Below are 16,547 nucleotides of genomic sequence, written 5' to 3'. Positions count from 1 at the left end.
AGAGGAGGCCAGGGGTGGGGGAGGGACTGCAATGCAAGAAGCATAGTGTCCAGCCATGGGGGCAAAATGCTAATGTCAGCTGGATTCACATCCACCGTGCAGAAATGCACAGGCTTTCCAGAACCTGCCTCTGTCATGGGCGCTGGGTTTTACCTCCAGACCCTCCAGAAGGTGTGATGTATGAAGATGCTGTGCATTTTTTAAGTCCGTGCATTAGGACTGCTTGAGTTAGGGGGAAGCTCGTCACCCAGCATGGACGGACATGGCTCGGAACACTCACGGTCCTCGGAGTCAGGCTGGCAGAGCGCCTCAGGAGTTGCTCAGGAGCTGGGGGAGTATCTGGAAAGCTCAGGGGAGCTGGTGTCCCGCACCCTTCCCTTCTCCGCAGCAGCGTGTGGTCTGAAGGTGGCCGGGAGGTGAGGGGGCGGTGCCTCCTGTGGCTGCCACCCTGCCACCTCGTTAGCCCCTGGTGAGCAGCCAGTGCACAAAACAAGCAAAATGTGTTCTCAGGGCAAACGCAAGGTTCAAGCTGACTCACTCTAAGGTGTGTGCATATTAGAAGTTCTCCAGCGCTCGGAGGGCCAGCTTCACCCCAGGGGAAAGCAGCCCATAGTAAGACTCCGTCGGAGCGGTGGGTGGCGGGCAGCCGAGCTGGCATTGCTGTGCTTGGGCGCTGTGTGCGCGGCCCTGCTGCAAGGACTTGTCACCCATGGTCCCAGGAGGCAGAAACCCGGAGGGCGGGCAGCATTCCCCACGAGCACAGAACCCGCTCCTACATCACACATCCTGAGCGTGCGACAGAGGGCACACATGCCCTGGGATGCACAGGCTCGTCCTGGGGTTCCCTTACTGCTGCTTTCACGACTTGGAGTAATCTTCAGTCATATCGGGCTAGTGAGGCCGTCTGCTTGCGGTGTCCTCGGCAGGAAAACGTACCTCGGACCCGTAAAGGCAAACCACAGCTCTCTCCACTGGACGCTAGCTGCCACCAATGATGGGGTGCCGTGCACAGGGCGGGAGGGCCCGCTCCTGACCTAGACGCAGGTAGAAACGGCTCTTGCCCCGAGTCCAGGGACCCCGGCTCCAGGGACTCAGAGCTACAAGGGGCCACCACGCATCGCAAAGACATGCGTGCCTCCTGAAACTGGAAACCATCTTGAGAGGAAAAGCGTATGTTCCCTTGGTTCCTTGTGAAAACCTTGTGTTACTTCTTGATGTAGTTTTTCCAGAACAACCCAGTTTGGGATTATTTTGTCAGACTCATGAAGCTCCTGCCAGCAGGGTCAGAGAGCAGAACACGGCTGCCCCGTTTTGACAGGTGAATGCCGAGTGATGGCTCCTGTCACATTTTCCAGTGACATTCTTGGTCTCTCTCATATCTTTGGAGGTCCCTGCAGTGGCGTGTCACTGTCGCTATTGTCTGTGAAGAGAGCACGCTTCCATGCGATGCTGAGCGGCGGGAGTGGGTGGAGGGTGTTGCTGGTTACGGAGGGTCAGAACACCAAGCAGACCTCTGGCCGGAGGCGGGTCATCTCTCACTCTCATGGGGTGAAGATGCAGGAGTGAGTGACCCTTGCCAGCAGCCCTGGTTTCTGTGGGACAGAAGGCACGAGACAAGCAGAGTGGGCATCTCACCTAGCTGGGATCGCCAGCTCTGCTGATTACCAGCTGCCCGCGGGCCCTGCTCTCCCTGGAAGAGAGGACGATCTGGCCTCTCCCACCAAGCTCCCCCCACCCCCAGTGCGTCCCTCCTCATCTTCTGCAGCAGCCGACAGGCTCCCTAAAACAAGGCTGCGGGCAGACAGAGGCAGCTCCGGGCACTGGGGCATGTGGAGCAGGTGGGCGGCCACAAGTCCGTGTGAGTGGGGTCCCGGCCCCCAGAAAGGAGGGTGCAGTGAGGACTGAGCCACTGGGAATGAACAGGTGGACTGAAACACCAGTGGGCACTGGGGGAAGATTGTTGATCCTCACCCTTTTCAAACCGTGTTCCAGGAGGAAGGGGAAATAGGTGCCTTAAGGAAGGTCCAGTGTGGGGAGGTGATGGGTGGCCTGGATGCTGACCTGGGAGGTCAAGCTGGTAGGAAAGTGCCACGTTTCCTGCCAGTCATTCACACAGGGTAGAATGATACCGAACAATCATCCGAAAGAAGGCCGGGGTTGCAGAGGCTGATACAGTCAACACGCACGTTCATCCCCACGGAGCCAGGTCCACAGGAGCGAGATCCACGTGAATGGAGATGTGCCAGTGTGTGGAACATCCAGTGACAGCAGGGACAGAGGTGTGCTCCTGGGACTTCGCCAGAGCCCCACACGCAGGCAGCTGGATTTAGCTCATAAGTCAGAGACCCTGAAGGAGTGGCTGTTTTGTGCTAAACAAATCCTTTAGCCTTGAAAATGGAGCATGGTGTCCTTGGCTTGGCCCATCTTCGAGCTCCCTCTGCATTCTCTGTCTAGCAAAAATGGAAACTAGAGATTGCCAGCTGTCTTGAGGGACAGGGACCGTGAGTGGACGGGTGTCTCACTGAGGAAGGCCCACCTGCTCAGATCACATAGGAACCAGAGTCGAGGAGGGGACCAAGGTCCACAGTGTGGCGGGAAGAATGGACGGGTCCAGGGCACTGATCAGCTCAGGGTTTAAACAAACCATGGTAATTATGAGCTGGCAGGCCCGGAGCCCCATGTTAAAGCGGGTGCAGGTAGACAGAGGGGGTTCAGCGACCTCAGCGCATCCCGTGTCCAATGGGAAGGAGGTCAGGCTGGGTAGCATTTTATGGAGTAGATGGTCAGTATCTCATTTTCCTTCTCTTGCACCTGCAGCCGTTCTCCTTGTTTCTGAGAGCTGGCCTGGCCTTAGGCTCCAGTACTGCGCTGGAATCCTGTGTGACTCTGAGCACATTACTTGACCTCTCTGTGTCTGCCTATTCATCTGAAAGTCAGGGATGATTACAGCAAAGCCTCCCTGGTGGGCTTTCACGGAGGGTTTAAGACGTGTGTTCAAACCCCGTCCCGAGAAGGATGTCTGGAGCACAGCCACCATGACTGCCTTTAATAAGTACATCTAGCTGTCACTTACCATGTTCTGGTGCTGGTAATGAAACCCACGGGGACCCAGCTGCTTAAGCAGGAGTGTAAGGCTTTTTTTTTTTTTAATGATTTTGAATTTAAAATTTTTCAATTTTTTTGAAATGGTTATCTGAAGTAATTTAAATTTTTAGTGAAAAGTTTCTTTTTCTCTGCTTGCTTCTTCCAGGAAAAGACTGTCTGTCTCAAAAAAAGACTCTCTCACTTTCTTTAAAGTGCAGAGAAAAGAGATGCTTGTGTTTTGCATCAAAAATATCGATGAACCATGCCTTTGGTACTGCCAGTGGCTTGAGGATGTTTTATGATCATATTAAATAAGGTAGCTCCAGTTTAATTCCTACTGAATATTATCCGAGTTTATATAAAACTGATGCTGGCTTTGACATCCTGAAATGTTCACAAATTTGAGAGAAATATCTGAGTATTTTTATTACCTAGTCATTGGGAAAATATTAGAGACTCTAGTAGAGAATAGGCTACCTAAGATTTTTCGATGGAAAATTCTAGAATGTTCCAGTAAGTAAACAGTCCTTCTTGAGTGAAGTGGATTTGTATCCTCGGTGATATTCTGGAACTGTGCCCTGGTGAGAGTCAATGCCATGGGAAAGCTGGTCAGTGATCCTGCCGGGACAGGGAGCTTGACCCTGGCCAAAAGTGCTCATTCATTCATTCACCCCTGCCTCTGCCACTCAGGCTCCTGGGTTAAGCCCTCACCTGGTCTCATCTGGTGCCTTCAGCAACCCTGCACAAGATCTGTTGGGTGGTAGGCATTTTATAAAGCTTTGGGAAATACAGGTTACTTTCTCGGGACTTTTTTATAGCCAAGCTGTACTTAAAACCAGGCTTGTTTTGTATCGATGTGCCGAGATTGCTAAAGTTTAAGGCCAAGAAGAGTTTTTAAAGTTCCAATTTCATTAAAAATTAAGGAAGCATCACACACACCGTGGGTGGTTTTCTGGCACTCACTGGGCACCTGTGTGCCAACTGCCAGCCATGGCATTCCTGACACCCCCTTGTCTGCTCCCACCCGTTGCACCCTTAACTCCTTGCTTCTCCTCTCGCCTGACCCCCCTGCCCACTCCCCTCTCCCTCTCCTGGGGCATGTGCTAAGACAGGGTGGCACTGGCTCCACCATCACCATGCCCCACTTGCACCAGGGATCTCGCTGCTGCACATGGGCCAGTTCCTGGTTTTCCTTCTCCAAAGGCTCACCCCCACGGTAGATGTCACTGTGCATGGGACTCAGGTGTGGAGACAGGGAAAGCAGGTCACTCAAGGTGTAGTGGCCATTCCCCCTCCTTCCTCTCTCCCCCTGGGGGGCCTCCCCACGTCTATCATTTGGACTCCATGATGAGAGAGAGCCCTAAACACTACGTCTACCAGTAGCCCCCTCCTGCCCTGGGTGCTGCATTTCCAATACACATCCCAAACCCAGGCAACTGAAAGGGACTCAGGATCTGATCCTGGAAAGCTGTTTCCTTCTGGATCAGAAACCCAGAGTGCCCCAGGCCTCTTTAGCCACAGGATAGGTTCTTCTCTAATTGGCCAACATCTCACACCTGATCAGCTAGCCACCTCCCAAATGACCCATCCCAAAAGAAAACCTGACTCAATGATTTGCCACCAATGGGAGAGGGCAAGATGCTGCAGGATGGTGGTTGAGGATCTATCACACTTACCTCTGGAGTGAGAAGCATTGTGTCCCCTAACATATATTGAAGTGCTGACCACCCCACCCCCTACCTATGAATATGTCCTCCTTTGGATGAAGGATCTTAGCAGACGTAAAGTTAAGATGAGGTCATGCTGGCTTAGGACGGGCCCTAATGCAGTAGTCCGTGTCTTGGTAAGAAGAGGGAAGTTTGGAAACAGAGAGACCCAGAGGGAGAAAGCCACGTGAACACGAAGGCAGAGATCAGGATGATGTGTCTGCAAAGCAGGGGTGCTGAAGAGGGCCAATAAGCCACCAGAAGCTAGGGGAGGCATGGCACAAATTCTCTCCTAAAACGCCCAGAAACAGCCCTGCTGGCACCTTGATCCCAGACTTCTGGCCTCCAGAACTGTGAGAAAATACATTTCTGTAGATTTAAGTCCCCTGGCCTGGCATTCTGTTACAGGAGCCCCCAGGAACGAATATGCTTCCTGTCCCTGCCACCTCTCTCTCTGTCCTCCCAGGAGCACCTGGACATACACTCCCCAACTTGTCCTTTGAGTCCACCCCCTGAGCACCCCCTCCAGGCAGTGTTCCCTGCCTGTCTAACCTCGAGCCCATGGCGAGTGCACCCGTGTGCACTCGCCCGGCATGCTCCCTGCTCAGCCCAGAGCACACTTGGCCATTGTGGAGACATTGTGGTTATCACGACTGGCATGGGGCTGCTATGGCATCTGGTGGGCTGAGGCCAGGGACGCTCACTGCTGAGCATCCTACAGCTCACAGTTCCACCCCCACAGCCAAAAAGCAGCCCAGCCCCGGGTGTTGGCAGGACCACATCGTTTTGCCCTTTCCCTTTCTGCCCTCCCAGCCCCTCAGTGCTCCCCTCCCTGCCTTGGCTGGTGCTGGGCAGACTCCCTGGCAGGCGGGGGTCTCCCACTGTAAATTGACCACCCGGCAAACTGGCTTATGCAGCCTGGGGCTTCCCTCAGTTACTGTTGGCTTCCGTCAGCGGCCATTTCACCGCAGGGACCCTCATAGCCCTCCTTGCAGTTTGAACGTCACCACCACAGCCACACGTGCACACAGGAGTCACTACACACACGAGCATCCGTGTGCATGCTCGTGCACATACACACGTGCTTGTGCACACATTTGTACTCGGGAGTGGGCACACACACGCCCGCACACACTCACATATCCACGTGTGCACACATGTGCACATACACTCTGATGTCCACGGGTGAGCACATGCGTGCACAGGCATGCCTGCATGCCGACACGCATACTCAGCACACACACATTCTCAGACCCGTGGGAAGTGCCGCAGAATCAAAGCAGTGCGTTTCCGCTCCCAGCTTCTGTTTGATGCCTCATTGGACAGGATCCAGCTCAAGTCCCTCCCTCGCTGGCCAGCAGCTCCGTGTAAGTGTTTGGATTTGGAAACATTTCTTTGAAGCTGCCTCATCTGTTGTAGGGTCTTATCTGTGCTCTAGAACTTTGTAAGTTGATTGGCTTTGCACGTTAGGCCTTAAAGAGGGGCAAGATCATGGCTGCCTTTCTAGGCAGAGCTCCTTTCAAAGATCCCATAAGGGTGCCTCCCCATCTTCCCCACGCCCAGCACCTCCTGTGCTCCGAGTTTCTCCTGCAGAGAGCCGCGTTAGGGAGCCAGGCTGACCCAGCACAGCACGGGTTAGAGACCTGTGTTGGAGGGGTGAGGGATTGTGAGCACGCTTAGACTCACAATTACATGTTCAGAGACTTTAAAAACAAGTAGCCGCTCCGTAATTCAGCCCAGGAAATGAGTGAAAGAACCCCGAAACTTCGCATGAGGAGTCTGGAAACTCTATTTTTAAAACAGCAGAAGCCTATAATTCATGGGAAAATGAAACACAGAAATGCCACAAAAGTAGGTTTCCAAAGAAAAGTAAAGTAGTAAGAAAAAAATCTAATCAAGGGAGAAATATAGAAATATAGTGTATTTATCTCAACCTGTTAAAATAGACATTATTGAAAAAGCTGGGAAATGAGCCATATAAATGCAAAATACTGGATTTGCTTGAAGACATTCCATGACAGAATAAACCAAGTCATATTATCCACACGACAGACAGAAATTGTGTGTGTGTGCGTGTGTGTGTTTTCAAGAGGCCAGAATGAAGCTGACTTTGTGAAAGGGTGAGATCTTCTGTGATCATTCCAAAACTAAAAAGCCCCACTTACTGTGTCCAACCTGGCATGGCACTGTGCCAAGCATCTTACATGTTTTATATATTAAAATCCTTCTAAAAATCCAGTGTCACATCATACTATTTTTATGCTTATTTTACAGGTGAGGACATTGAGATTCAGGGAGGTTAAGTAACTCACCCAAGGTCACACAGCCAGGAAGTGGTGGAGCAGGGATTTGTTCGAAGCTAGGTCTGTTGAATTCTGCACTCTCACCCCAAGACACACACACACACACACACACACACACACACACACAGACTCCATGCCCCAAATTCACCAAGTGTCTTTTCCATTGTTCTCTGAATATAGCCAACTGTTTCAACTTCTGCTCTGGGACCCCTTATGCCTGCCGCCATGGCCTGGTAAGCACCTGCCATCCATATATCGAAGCTCAACTCAAGTGTCATGAGACATAGAAGCCTTTCTTGATGCACAGACAACCAGAGCTGCTTCTCCCCTCCCCCCCAACCCAGTGGTGGAGCCCATTCTCCACTCTGAGCCGTATGAGGACCAGAATCATTTCCACCTTAGAAAGCCCTGCAGTCCCAGTAACCAGCAGTTCCTAACTTGGGAAAGACTTGTAGCAACGCTCTGCTAAACGAATAGGTAACGAATGGACTCCTCCTTGCTCTTTGCCATCTTTATTCTGTACGCCAGCCATTCTCAAAGGGGGTGATTTTACCCCTGAGGGGACATTTGGCAGTGTCTGGAGACAATTTAGGTGTCATAACTCGGGGAGTGGGGGCGCTGCATCTAGTGGGTGGAGGACAGCAACGTGGCTTAACATTCTGCAGTTCATAGAACCACCCCCAACAGAGAAGGACCTGGCCCATGATGCCGACAGGACTGAGGCTGAGCAGCCCCGATGGACACCTTCTGTCTCAGCGACCCAGGCCGTGATGGGCTCCAAGTCCCTACAGGCAGGGACCAGTATCACTTTGTCTTTCTAGACCCTGCACCCGACATAATGAATGAATGAATGAAGCTCAGCGTGCACATCGGGGTCACGGAAGCCACATAAGATCAGGGGATTGAACTGAGGACCTGCGTTTGGAGTTGCCATTAGCTGTGTATCAAAGTGTAGAAATGCGTAGCTGTATAGAATTTTTTATGTTAAATTATTGTGATTGGCCCCCCAAAAGCTATGAGACCCCACAAAAAAAAAGTCAAACCAAAGTACCAATTAATGTGTTTTTTTTAAGATTTTATTTACTTATTTGTCAAAGATAGAGACAGCTAGCGAGAGAGGGAACACAAGCAGGGAGAGTGGGAGAGGAAGAAGCAGGCTCATAGCGGAGGAGCCTGATGTGGGGCTCGATCCCACAACGCTGGGATCACACCCTGAGCCGAAGGCAGACGCTTAACCACTGTGCCATCCAGGCGCCCCCAGTTAATGGTTTTGTCTGACACACACAGCCCTAGAGAACCGTACTCTAGTTAGCCCTGCTCTGCATTAGTGTTATGGTGCGATTTTTAAGGTCTTTAGGGAAAAATCCTCTGGTTGCTCATAACTATATGTTTACTGTCGGGGGCTCAGGAGAGAGAGGGCGTCTACTCATCCAAACTTTTACTGACCACACAAAGCTTTCACAGTGGGTTGAGTACATTGTCACATCCAGGTCTTTTCACATTAAATACAAGTAGAGGTATTTTAGGAGAAACAAGAGTTATTCCAGGAAACCCTCCAGAAAAGACTCTTTGGTGATCAGTTAAATGGAAACAGACAAGGACGAAATATGAACGTCATGACAATGGGAAAAAAAGTTCTCAATTAACTGTAACGCAATTTATATTTTCCGAAGTGCTTTTAAGATCAGTATCTTATGTGACATTCATAATGATGCTGGGCAACGAATACTGTCCCCGCTTTACAGAGGAAAGTACAGAGGGTCAGAGCAGTTGGGCCAAGGTTTCCCCACAGTCCATGTTGCAGGAGACTGCGCCTGGAGGGAAAAATGGGAGCCAGCTCAACGTCAGAATGGCCTTGAACGTCAGGGGCCCCAGACAGATGGAGCATCCCCCTTCTCATTACAGTGGGCACCTGGAGAGCATCTCAGCAAACATGGCTCAGCCACCCTGTCGGGGCCAGCCAGTGTAAGTGGTGCTTTCTGAGCTCAGTGTTTCCCTGGGTGATGTTTAAACAGCCAATCGGAGGAGGACAGGCAGTCTGTGAAAATAGACCTGTTAACTATAAACTAAATGCCAGAGACAGCAGAGGAGGGGAAAGGTCTTCATGGGCAGCTGAGGGCAGCGAAGGCCCAGGGATCTCCGGCGGGCTTAGAGCAGGCTCTGTCTCCTGGGTGCTGCATTGACTGAGTGCTGGGGCTTTATGTTCATAATATTTCCTGGGAAGAAAGGGAAACAAAGAGTGGTCTGTTCATTTGGGGTTTTCTCTGTTTTTTGTAATAGTTGGGACTTTCACAAAGAACAGGCAATGTGTTCACGCCAAAAGCGACAGAATATTCCAAGATTATCGTGAGCTTGTATTTGTCTGGCTGTTTTCAGTTCAGAATTATCAAACCATACCACAAACTTCCGGAGTTATAGAAAAGAATGATAGAGATGGCTGGAATTTGCATTTTATACAAAAGAATATAGCCTGATATTTGCTGTCCCTTGATGTAGAGATTGATGCTGGCATCCCTGCAAAGATGAATGAGCTTGTGTTTAATGAAACAACTTTAGACTGATCTCAACCCATCAGGATGATAATTATAAATGTATTAGCTCTTCGTGGTCCCTTTTTGTCAAGTATATCTGTACCACATAAGCAAAGCGGGAAGTTCTAAAATTAAAACTAGGAATCATATCCTGGAGAGGCATGTGGAAGTTTCTGGAAGTCGGTGAATGGCAATCTCCTGTCTTCTCTTCCAGTCTTCCTTTGGCCCTTTAGCAGTGCATTTGATATGAACCGAGCAGCAGTTCCAATGAGGTGGCATTGCCCTTCATCGGCCAGAAAGATGTCCAGAGGGGGCAGGACACAGCTGTAACTCGGGACTTCCGGCTCCTTCCCTGGGCATGGGTCTCAGTCTCTGGTGTTGAAAGGACAGATGTTGAACCATATGTCCAGAATTTAAGAACACAAAACAGTCTTCCATTCCCAGTTTTAGTGATCGGATGCCGTTTTCCCCATGGATGGCAAGGCCGGTACGGCTGTCTTCCCCACAGCAGTGTCCGTGGGTTATCCGAGCTGGCTGAGATTGGGCAGCCCTCGCCTGCCTGTCATCACACAGGTGGCTGCCGCCCTAGATGCCTGTCCAATGAAGCACCAGCCAGGCCGCTGGAGGCGAGGCCTGGCTTGGGTTCAGGCCCACAGGTGCGCCGTAACAAAGACGCTGCGTGCTGGGAATGCAGAGGGCCCGTTCGGGGACACTTGTTAGGGGGTACAAGCAGGAGACTGCTGGCGATGGTGCGCGTGCTTGCTGGTGGCAAAACTCAGCCAGCGCTTTCTGGGGTAGCTCCCCCCCCCAATCTGCAAAACGCGTGCAGGAGACGCTCAGGAAGACGTGCAGGTCCCCCAGGAGGGGCTAAGGAGGGCGCGGAGAGGCTGCGGAGAGGCTGCGGAGTGCCCGCTCATCAGGAGGCCTCACGCACCACGGCCCGGCTGGGTAGTAGGAGCCTCGGGAGCCCTCACGGACTGAGGCTGCAACACTGCCCCAGCTCCTCCCGCCTTCAGTCTGCTCCTTCCCTCAGTTGCCAATTAACCTCATTCCCACGGCTTTCTGGAAAGGAGGGCCTGGCCTGAGACACGGTCACATCAGTAGTGCCTTTGGGTTCCCTCTTCCTCATGATCTAGAGCCTTCTGTGTCCATTCCAGGATGCATTAGACACTCCCGTCCCCTGCAGACGCACACGTCCCATCTTTCCCGCCAGAAACACCTGCTCCCGGCGAGGGGGGTGGGCCTGGGCCCCTACCCCTCTCCCCCGATTGTGTGAGGGAGCTCTGGTCCCTCACCTTTGCCCCCTCCTGGGGCTCCCGGACAGCCTCCCTCCTCCTTGAAAATGGCTTCCCCCGTCTTCCCATGAAGTGGTTCCCCCGTGACATGAATTACAAGAAACTCACCCATTGTTCCTAGGCTTGAATTTTCAGAGTTTTAAAATGTGTGTCTGAAAATATAAATGTGCACATCTAACTGAGATGTGTCTCTGTCTCTACTGTTGTGGGGGAGGGAGGGAAGTCACAGCCCAGCAGCCTCCGTGGGAGGGAGAGGCCGTGGGAGCCTCTTTGCCCCGGGGACACCCCAATGTCTCTGTGGATGGCGGATGCTCTCCTGGGACAGCCGGCCCTCCCTCCCGGGCTGCGGGGAGCAGGGGGCTGTCGAGCAGGTGCTTCCCAGGCCCAGGAACGAGGCGTCGGAGGAAGCCAGGCTGCACCCCTCCCTCCCCGCCAGCCCGGTGCCCCTGCTCTGCTTGGCGCCCTTTCTAGGGGGTTCTAACCTGGTTTTTCTTTCCCTCTCCCGCAGGGGCGGATCTGCAGAAAGGCCGGCAAATCAAAAAAGTCCTTCAGCCGCAAGGAAGCCGAAGCTACCTTTAAGAGTTTGGTGAAGACGCATGAAAAGTACGGCTGGGTCACCCCGCCCGTGTCCGACGGCTGACGTGCCCGACGCGTGGGAGACGCTCCAGCCACCTGTCCACACACACGAGTTCCCAACATCTCCTCCTCCACGCCGAGCATCCTCACCCTTTTCTACTGCAGCCGGAACTGAATCCTGAATGCCAAGGAGACGTTTAAGTTATTTATGAACAGATGTGTTGACAGGGAGAACGAGGGAGCCAACGCTGTTCGGGATTAGGTTTCGATTGTAAATGAGTGGCCATCTCGAAGTCACTTTAGAACCACTGTTGAGATGGTGACATTCCCCAGCCCGCCTGCCCCTCCGCCCACCCCCTCACACTGCCCTTGGCTTCTTCCCAGACAGCAGCTCCAAAGAGCAGGCAGGAGCCCCAGTGCCTGCCGCTCGACCCACTTACTGTGCACAGCACGGTCCCCACGTCCTAGGAGCGCCCTGCATCGCTGTGCTCTGTGTCTCTGTTTCTCTCCCTGGCAGGTCGACATAACTTGGAGACGTGTCTTTCTGTGGCCCCATGTGACGACATATAGACCTCATTCGTGCTATGACCTTTGGCTCCTGAAAACACAAATTTCATAGTGCCAGGTTCTTGTGATTTAACACAGCAACCGCCCCCTCGGTGAAAACGCGCTCTCTCTGCCGACGTGCGGTGAGCGGCTTTCCACCAGCAGGGCAGTGCCCGGGGCGGAAGGCAGGGCGGCGGGGGCCGCCGCGGGCTCCCTGGGGTCCGCACAGGGACAGCCTCCTCGGAAACGCTCCGACGGCACTGCATTCGTGTTCCTGTCCCCTCCCAGCTGGTCGACCCACCACCACAAGCAAGAGACAATTTCCTGTTCCCTGAAGTCATCGGACTCATTTGACTCTCCGTGCTAGTGACAGGGAATGCCAGCTGCCAAAGGACACCAAGGGTTGGTCCGAGGACTTGCATGACCGGGTCTGTTCCCTCACACTCCTGTCACTTGTGTGTCCCGGGGGCTGGGCTGCGTGATGCGTGAGCACCCTCGCTGTGATAGCAACTCCCCGTTATTCCATCGCCCACACTTTCATTTTTCTCTTCTGTTAAGTTACTTAGAACTTTCTAAGAAACTCCATGAAGTGAGGAAACACTGTTTATAACAATACGTGGGAAGAGGTAAAATGTTCATCCCAGGTGGAAAACCTTATTGGACACATTTTAAATAAAACCATGCATACCTGACACACGGCCTCGAGAATCCAGTCACTGGGGGTAGCTTTCCCTTTAACACATGTCTTCTGTCTTTACAATTCAATATTCCAAATACAATGACAACATTCTCCAGCAAGGTACAAAAAAGTGAGTCTTAGGAACCCGCGGTCTTTGCAAAAATGCAGTGCATTAACATGGTCCCCAGCAGCTCCCGGGGAGGCCATCAGAAGCTAACAGGAAGCATGAAGGGTGGGTTTGGCCGAACTCGCATGCTGCCCATTGTATTTTCCCACTACGAGGGAAAAGAAATCTTTGCTGATTACATAAAATTCTTTGGGCAGTTTTAGCCAACTCGGGGACCTGTTCACTTGTCCAGGGTTCTCAGAGGTCCAAGAGACCTGGCCTCAGAGGACAGGGGTCAGCTCCCAGTACGACCGGCCATTCACCAAATCTACCCTTTCCTGCTACTTTTATTTATTTACTTTCTAACCGCTTTCTCACGTGCCCCCAGCGCACACACAGCTCTGTCCGGACCAGACGGCAGTGTATAGCGGGGCATGGCTGCCTGAGCGCGTTCCCTCTGAGTGATAATAGTCACGAAACTCGACGATGGAGAACTGAAGCCATCCCTTCATCTGATCCTCCCAAGTGGAATTCTCCATCCCGGAAACCTGACATTTAGCGCATGGTCTTGGGCCCTCTGGCTGCTTGTCACGGGATGATGCTGTGGGCTCCAAAGATAGAGGACAGAAGCAGCTTGCTGGGGAAAGCACCTGAGCTTACTTCTTTCCAGATGTTTCCCTCTTCTGACGTAAAATATAAAGCAACTCTCTTTTTAGAACCGTATGGATGCATGGGGTATACAGGGAGTACATACACACACGTATGGAACATGTGTGTAACCATCTGTGGCCGATCTCCGGAGCCGGTCGCTCCCGGCGGGCTGCTCGCTGATGGGAGAACATGTCCACAGCTGTTGCTGGGTTTGCCCCCCCTTGAGGTGCAGCCAGGGGGTTCATGACGCCCTGCGGGTGGGCTCGGTCGCTGCCAACAGCGACAGGGGAAGGGGAGATACCCAGCCCAATCTCAAGGCCTCCGCACACCCGGAATTTGATTTCCTTAGCGTGTGATTTCCGTTAGGTTTGTCAGAAACGGGAAGTGGTAGAAGAAATATTCTTTAGTGAAAGAAATGCCGTTTTTCACTTAAATGGGTAAGACTTTCTCATTTTCAAAGCAGTGGAGAATAGTTGAAAATGTGACTATCGCTTTGACTCGGACTTGGAAGAACTCCCTTTTCAGCGGCTGGAAGCATCATAAGCAAACAGGAGAGCCTGGCTTTGGCCGTGTCCCACTGACCCTGCATGAGGGGCCTGCCTGCCTGCCTCTGGGTCCAGGGTGGGAGGGAGGCTTACTGCAGACCCAGCAAGTGGCCGGCGGGGGGGGCGGTCACCTTTTCACATAGGCCAAGAATGCCATCCCTCTTCAGACAGACAGCAGGGGGATGACTGGACGGGGTGCAGACATTCCTGTCTGCCAGGGGCTACGGAACTGGAGGAAGGAAGAAGTCCAAGCTCTTGCATGCCTCTCCTGCACGCACAGAGGTTTTACTGGGCCCCGGCTGTTGTCCTCGGGTGTCCCCCCACCACAGGCCACTGGCTCTTCAAGTTCCACGTGAGCAGTAAGATGATTGACCCAGTTCCACCCACATGCACACACACACAGACACACGCACAGACACACACACACACACAGAGACATACACACACACGTATGCCCTAGAAAACTCACAGTCTCTAAAATCCATTACTCAGGGGAAAAAAAAAAAAAACAGGGTTTAGGCCCCAATGTTTTAGCTCCCAAATTCGCTCCATCTATCAATATCCAACCTTATTTTTTGAGAGGTTAATCTGAGGACTTAGTGACAAAGGCCCCATCGAAGGACAGGTGCCCCCTGTATCTGTGTGACTCGGTGACCACCTGCCCGAGCCTCGGTTTCTTGGGATTCATGTGAGAACTGACCTAAGCCATGAGGGAAAGTGCTTGGGAAATCCAGAAATTGTCACATGAACTTTGTGTGTCGCTTTTCGAGTATGGGGAACACTATGTTAAACAATGGGCTTCAATTAGAACTCATTTGAATAAAGGCTCCAATTGAATAATTACAATAATTCAAATAGAATTAACTTGCGATCCCGCGCTGGTGTTCTGCCCGCAGTCCCCTACGTAAGTCAGTCGGCCAGACTTACTGGCCAGCTCTCCACTCACTCTGACATAGGGAAGCGACAAGTTTTAGACACATCTCCTTCCCTAGAGGAATTTAAAAGACAAGAATAACACACAGGAGGGGCGCCTGGGTGGCTCAGTCAGTTAAGCATCTGCCTTTGGCTCAGGTCATGATCCCAGGGTCTTGAGATTGACATTGGGCCCCCTGCTCAGCGGGAAGTCTGTTTCTCCCACTGCCTGCCCCTCCCCTGCTTGTGCGCTCTCTCTCTGTCAAATAAATAAGTACTATCTTTAAAAAAAAAAAAAAAAAGAGTAATACTCAGGAGCCACCAACAAATGAGTGGCGACCAGAGACAGCTAACTGCTAGACCGCACTGCGGAACGTCTGTACTTCGTCCGAGCCCAGAGCTTCCCTGACGGATGGCCAGGGCAGACTCTGTGAGCGACGGCTGAGCAAGAGGGAAGAAGGGCAGGTGCAGACGTGGGGGAGGGATTCCCTTGTAGAGGACGTGATGTTCGTCCACGCTGGCCCCGGAGGGGACGCCTGGGCAGCTCCTTGCCACTCTCACCTGCAGGGACCCTCTGTATAGATCTGATTTCAGGAGACAGGACACAGGCTAAACTTACAGCCTAACCTGGCAAGTGGGGCTGGCCCCTTCTCTAGAATTATATTTCAATGTTTTATCTGAATCCTTCTAACAGCATGCAAAATTTTAATTGGAATTTGTTTTCCAAAGGGACAGAACTTAACTTTCCAACTGCAGAGAGGAATCTGGGAAGTTACTTAGTCTACCTTCAGACACTCTGCAGGACAGGAAACGAGCCCAGACAGGTTGTGTGGCATTTCCAAAGTCAACTGGAGGGGCGAAGCCAAGGCCACCATCTTGCTGGTGCTTTCTGATGCTTCCCAAGGGCCATGAGGCAATTTGCATGGCCCACATTCAAGACAGACTTTTGAGTTCACTGTTGGGTTGCCCTTGAGCCATAGGCCTTCCCAGCTGGTTGGGAAGCACCCAGAGGGATCCATTGCAAAACAAAAACAAGTTGGTGAGAAGGCAGTTTGCACTCCCCAGTGCTCTGGGAAGCTATGGCTTGGAGCTCAGCCCACGTGATCATAACCAGTACTCTTTCCCTCCAAAGTAATTAATATAATATGCGGCTTTCCTTAGCTTTACGTTATGCTCTGTCTTATCTTTCTGATTTTTGCAACCTCCTGTTTACGTAGTAGAGAGGATCACTCAACCCCAGGATCCGTCTGACCCACAGGATGTGGCCAATGATCTGCAAAGGCCAAACAAAGACTGTGGACATCCAGGGAGGCAATAAGCGATGTTCCCTTGGTTCCAGAAGAAAACAGAGGAACAAAGTATGCTGGCAAAGAGACATAATCAAGGCAGAGTACTTGAATAGAGTGTAGATACAAAGGGAAGCTAGGTTTAATGTCAAGGTCATAACAGGGCTAGACAAATAGCAGAGTGCTGTGAGAGGGAGTCAGCTTCCAAGGTCATCTTCTGGGGTCAGTAAGGCAGTATGTGTTGAGGAGTAAATATCTGCATTGCTTCCCGCTGCAGACTGACCCTGCTTCTCCTACAGAGTAGAGAGAGAGAGAGAGAGAGAGAGA

The sequence above is a fragment of the Ailuropoda melanoleuca genome, chromosome 3, assembly GCF_002007445.2.
Source record: "Ailuropoda melanoleuca isolate Jingjing chromosome 3, ASM200744v2, whole genome shotgun sequence".
In the NCBI taxonomy this organism is placed as follows: domain Eukaryota; kingdom Metazoa; phylum Chordata; class Mammalia; order Carnivora; family Ursidae; genus Ailuropoda; species Ailuropoda melanoleuca.
The sequence above is the reverse complement of the archived record's forward strand: the minus strand, read 5'-3'. Positions refer to the sequence as shown.